A 6,060-nucleotide genomic window follows, 5' to 3' on the forward strand; every position below is an offset into this window, starting at 1 on the left:
ATGTAGCTCCAGGTTTCTGTGATCTCAGAAAGACTGACAAAGTATCTTAACAGAACCTAGAACAAAATACTCTCCCCTCCCCCCCAAGTGATTTAAATCTCCTCTCACTTTTAAATTTCTCGTTTTCATGGCACTGGACAATCTGCAATGATCATTTTGCAAAACTACTGCTTCAGGAAGCAATTGAATAGATGAGTGAGGGGGGGAGTGGGTTGTAATTTTATTCCAAAATGTACATCTATACAGTCTGAAAAGGGCTCGGTTTTGCTGATTTTGCTCTGGGTGACTCCTGGAAGGACAACCAGGGGTTAAGGATTTTGGTTTGGATCTCCAAGGCAAACCCTAAGCCAAGTTCTTAAAAAAGTAGTTTAATTTGTTGCCATTAAGTTTGCCAGACATATGACCTCACTAAACTTTTAGCAACAGTTCTTTGTGCCGAGATTGGTCCCTAGGGGAGCTACATATGCCTGAAGGCTGCAGCAAATGGATTTTTGGCTGCTCTGGGTATGGAGCATGTTAAACATAAGCATGATCTGTGAAAACGCAAGAATCTTCAAGCACTGCCCACTTTCCTTCCTGTCTGGGAGCTGGTATTGGAGCGCCAATTCCACAGTTTAGCTCATAACGAAGTAGGTAAAAGCACAGAGCACTATGATGCTGATTGTTCTGGGTTAGAGGCTGGGTGCCCAGCAGAAATTACCTCTAGCTGCAGTGTCATAACCAGACATCCGTCAGCTAACTAAAAAATAAGATTAAACTCAGCACTATGGAGAAGCTGTGCTTGTCCTCACCAGTCTGGCAGTACAAATCACACATTTTTCTTGGTCTCTTAATAATTACAACAACAAAAAGTTACATCTGCGTTAAAATTAAACTGCTTTTCAAAGCATAAGGAACTTGAATTAGCCACTTTGTGGTGCTAAGAAGGCAGAGGTGCAATTTTTCTCCAGGTTTTAGAAAAGGTCACCCTATGCCAAGTGAATTTCCAACAGAATGATTTATTTTGTTACCTTTGTTCCACACAGCTCTGATTTAAAGTGAAGAACATGGATGGCTCACATGAATCCAGGTGTTGGGGAAAAAAACAGAACCCAACCAACAGCTGTCTTGCGTGGGGCCAGCTTGGTGCTGTCAATAGCATGCTGGATTGTGAGCCATAAGGTCTGGGTTCTGTTCCCAGCTCTGAAACAAAACGGTCATCATGGAGGAATCTCCTTATCTCTGTGACTCAGTTTCCCAGTCTCTAAAATAGGGATAATGACACGCAACTTTTGTAATGTGCTTTGAGCTCTATAGAAGAGCTAATGATAGATCTAAATACAGTATGTTTGTTAAAGGGGGAGAGAACCAATATTCTGTTCAAGTAGATTTTTAGCATACTTTGGTTCATCTTTCTAACTGCAGCAAATTAAGCCATCAGTGTGTAGTTACAAATTTCCCACCTCTCTGGCATTCACTTTACCTTGGCTGGAATGACTGGCTCCTGTCACTTAGGATTTTTCAGACTGGAATGTTTTGGAGACAGTTGCACTCTGGATGTACACTAAACCATGGGGCCTTTCCCTAGCAGCACTCCAAACTACTTTATGCTCCGTACATCACTTAGGACATAAACATCCTCCTCTCCAGTAGTGCAGTGCATGCTGGGAATCCCATGGATCCTGCGTTGTCACAAAAACAACCAGGCTAAATTAGCATGGTGAGTAGTGCCCAGAATCCTATCGCTTCTGCGCCCCTTTGCCATTTCTACTCCTTGCGGGCATTTTTCACACAGCCAATAATTCACTTCCACGTTGTTAATGCAGCTTCAGTGAAGAGCACAGTGATTCTTGGTATGGCTAAACTGTTAGCAGGCCACATCAGTGTGTGTTTCTGAAAATGGCAAATAAGCAGCGGGTCTAAATCGTTTTGCCAGCCTGCAGCACAGTGGAGGAGCAGCAGCATCTTTTGGTAATTGTGCTGGTTTGCCTGCTGGAAGGGTTAATTCCATATGTTGCAGAATAGCTGCCTGGATGAGGTTTAGCATTGCTTCACTTCCCTTCTACACTCCCTCGGTGAGTATTTTCTTAACAGCTGTCTGGGAGCTGTTCCATTCAGACTTCCCCCAGCGTGGGCCTATGAAAACACTTAGTCTGCTGCGCTCAGGAAAGTTTCCATTGTCACACTCACATAGCCTTTACTGGAAAGCTAAAAATGGGCCTTGGTGCACGCTCCTGCAATTTACCATGGAGCATGACTTTCCTGATACCGTATTTTTATTCTTAATGGAGGGGGAAATTCCATCACTCTGCTGAAACAGCAAGTGAAAAGGGTCTCTGGAAATCTGAGTGGTCTCACCACTTCGCTTTGTACGTTCAGTGAATAGGATCCCCATGGAACCCTAGTTAGAGGACAAGGTCACTGCTTCCCACCTTTCTGTGAAGTCATCCGCTGTATGTAGGTGAGGCAGTAATAGGACAAGGTGTTGCCTGTGTTAACTTGTGTAGTGCATTATCAGTGTAGCCAGGTGCCACATGCTAAGTGCAGAGACATCAAGCTGGCTTTCACTCCTGAATTCCTTCCTCACCCCTCAAGATGCAAGGTTGTACTGTACAATCTTGCCACAAGGTTGGGCTTGGTTCAGGAGCCTCTATTCTTTGCCCTGGAGAAAGAATTTTGTTACTTCAGCTGTTGGTATCTGTTGCTAGATTTAAAAAAAAAAAAAAAAAAGGTTGGCAAAGGCAGCAGTAAATGTCCACGTCTCATTAAATAGGGACACTTTCCAGAAGTTAGGGAGAGAAGGTGGAGGACACCAACTGTAAACAGCTGATTCAAAGGAGAGCTTTGGGAGATCACTGGGGCCAAGCGTTGGCGGTGTAAGAATCTCATTATTGCCATTGGGTTCTGTTGTGAATCCCAGGACAGATTCAAAGGATTAAATCATGCCAGTGACTTTTGAACTGGCCTGTCACTGCTCCAGCTTTGTAGCTGGTGAAATTGGTAGCTTTCTCCCATGGATCAATGCTAGTGGGTATGATCTCTGCCTAAAGCCAGATCAACTAAAGAGTCTTGGGAAAGCTTTTGAGCTTCCTAGATCCCGACGAGTGGTTGGTTTGAGGAAGAGAAGGAGTTGCCCTTCTGTGCTTTGTCCAGGGGTTTTCTTCCTTGAACCTTGTATGTGTCCCAAGGTCCACAGAGAACTGATGTGTTCATGTAGATGTCCAGCCTCTCCAAGCTATCTCTGCTCATTCCCTCCAGCAGCACAGCTTCCTTCTGGAGCCTTGTTTACCCATCTCACTGGAGCCTGCAAAGTTCCTCCCCAAGGGCATTGGAATATGGGAATTGTCGGGACTGACTGCTGACAAGCCAGGAGCCAGCTCCTACAGGTAAGTCCCAGTGGGCCTGCAGGCAGGTGATGCCATATCCAGGGGTTCCCCCTCGGTCGCATTCCCCTCTCCGTCTAACCATGGATTCTCCAGCCCTCTCCCACCCTCTGACCCCTTGGCATTCCCAGAGGGGTTGGTGTGGGGGTGGGGCCAGGGACCACTTGTAGAGCCTAAATAGTATCTTCCCTCCCCTCGGTAGCATTCTGGCCATTTGATCTGGACTTCAGCTCCTGTCGTCACATTCTGATTTAAAGAGGGAGATGTGTCCCTTTGCCCCACCTTTCAATGCCTTCTCGGGGGCCGGGCAACATTCACTCGAGGGTGACGAGGAAAGGACACAATTCATAGACACAACACTGCTCTTCTGCCATGGGAGACTAACTAGCTGTTCCCCGTGCAGCTTGCTCGGTCGCTGTATTGGGTCACTTTGGGAAGGGATCCTCTTCCTGGGACGCTCCTTGGGTTTAAATGCAGTTGCTGAGCTGGTCATGAAAACATCTGGTCTTGAGTTTAGGCCCTAGAAGGCCATCCTGTTTACGGAGGAGTTTGGAATAGCAAGATATTGTATTGGTCTCTCTGCCTAGACCTAACACCCCCCCTCAGTTCTGCAGTGCCATTTTAAAAGGCCATAATCGTTTTGTTTGCCAGGCAGTCAGACACCCATTTGAAATTGCAGCCCTGCTGTGCCAGGTGCTGTACATGCACACAGTAAGACCGTCCCTGCCCCAAAATGCTTACTGTGTAAGCAGACAGAAGGTGAGGGGAAAACAGGCACAGAGAAGGGAAGTGGCCTGTTCAAGGTCATCTAGCAGGTCATTGTCAGAATTAGGATGAGAACCCAGGCCTCCTGGCTCCCCGTCAGTCCTGTCCACTAAACCACACTGCCTCTCCATACTGAAAGGAAATCTGGATTCCTGGTCCAGGCTGCTTCCAGCTTGCTGAGTACTGACAACAAGGTGTCTTACCCGTTACACTCAGGGCCGCCGAGAGTGGGTTCGGGCCCCGGTGAAAAATTTTTTTCGGGCCCCCCAGCAGGGGCGGACCGGCTAAACATGGCTGACGAGATGGGGGGGAAGCTGAGCCCTGGGCCCCCTTCCAGACCGCTGGGCCCCAGTAATTTGTACCGGCTTTTCCCCCCCCCCCCCCCCCATTGGCCCTGGTTACACTCAATGCTGGGCAGGGCACAGGCAGAACGTGATCCTCCAAAACAAAATTCCTGCGCCGAGGGGATAAGTCGATAGGGAAAGCTGGCAAGAGGGGTTCAGATGCAAGGACCAAGGGAGATGATGTCCAGCAGAATGGTTGCCAGGAGGCTAGAGGAGCTGAGAATGTTACAATTGCTGTCAGTGGAATTGTGATATTTAGTGTTTGTAAGAGGTGTTCGCCTTTAATGGGAAACTGGGATTAAACCCCAGTGAACTTGCTGCAACTTCATGTAGAAGTCTGAGGAATGCAGCAGTGAAATACAGAGAGTCCAGGGACTAAGGATCCCAAAGGTGTCCTGTTCAAATATTGTTGTATCAAAACACGGTTGAGCTGATTAAAGCAGCCGGTTACAGGAATAGTTTTAATGCCATTTGATCTTTTGCTTAAAGATTGATTTCTCTCCCCCACCCCTCATTCCTCCACAAGCCTTTTTTAAGATCCTGTTTAATGTTTCCTGGGGGAGAGATTGACTTGTATATTGTCTGTTTTTTCTGTAGTCTATTATTTATAAGATCACTAGATCTTAAAAAGGAACAATCAGTGGAGTGCTGAGACCCAAACACACTTGATGGGACGATAAACCAGATGCTGAGTACAGAAAAACCCTTCCTTCCTTTTGAAGAATGGGTGGTATCTGTAGCCATGGCCCATCAATAGTGCTCTGTAGGTGACCAGACGTCCCGATTTTATCGGGACTGTCCCGATATTTCCTTGTTTGTCCCGCGTCCCGACCGATGTGTGGTCGGGACACTGGACAAACAAGGAAATGCTCCGGAACCCGGAAGTGCTCGCGCCCCCTCCTCCCCCCATTGGCTCCCTCCCCGAATCCCCGCCTCTTCCCCAGGCTCACCATTCCTCCTCCCTCCACAAGCGCTGGAGGGAGGCCCGGGAGACACAGGGGGAGCGCGGGGCCGGGGTGAGTAAGAGTCCGGCCTGGCCCCAGTGCAGGCAGGACTCAGTCGGGCGGTAGGGAGAGTAGGGGGGCGGCCCGCGGGGCCAGGCGGCGGCTGTTCTCCCCCCCGGGCAGCGGGACTCGGGAGCAGCCGCTGCTGCAGCTCCCACTGCCACGGGGGGAGGAAGTGGCCGATGGCCAAGCTCGGCGGCTGCGGCTCTGGCACCTGGGCCCGAACCCCCTGAGCCCGGGCCTGCTGCGGGGACCCAGCAGCGCGCACGCTGCGCCCAGCCCCTGGCCTGGCCAGTCGCGGCTGGGCTGCTGCCCAGCTGGTGCAATCCCGCGGCGGCCCCGGGGCGGAGGCATCGGCAGCCCAGGCCCGTTCGTTCCCCTGCGGGACCCGAGCGGGACGGGGGGGCTGGGGCCTGCTGCCCCCACTCCGGGGCCGCCGCAGCAGCCCAGACGCGACTGGCCAGGGGCTGGGCGCAGCGTGCGCGCTGCTGGGTCCCCACAGCAGGCCCAGCTCTCGTGTCCACATTAGTACTGAGCTGAAATAATTCCTCTCCCTCCCTGGTATTTATCCCTGTGATATATTTA

The sequence above is a fragment of the Emys orbicularis genome, chromosome 7 (assembly GCF_028017835.1).
Source record: "Emys orbicularis isolate rEmyOrb1 chromosome 7, rEmyOrb1.hap1, whole genome shotgun sequence".
NCBI lineage: Eukaryota > Metazoa > Chordata > Testudines > Emydidae > Emys > Emys orbicularis.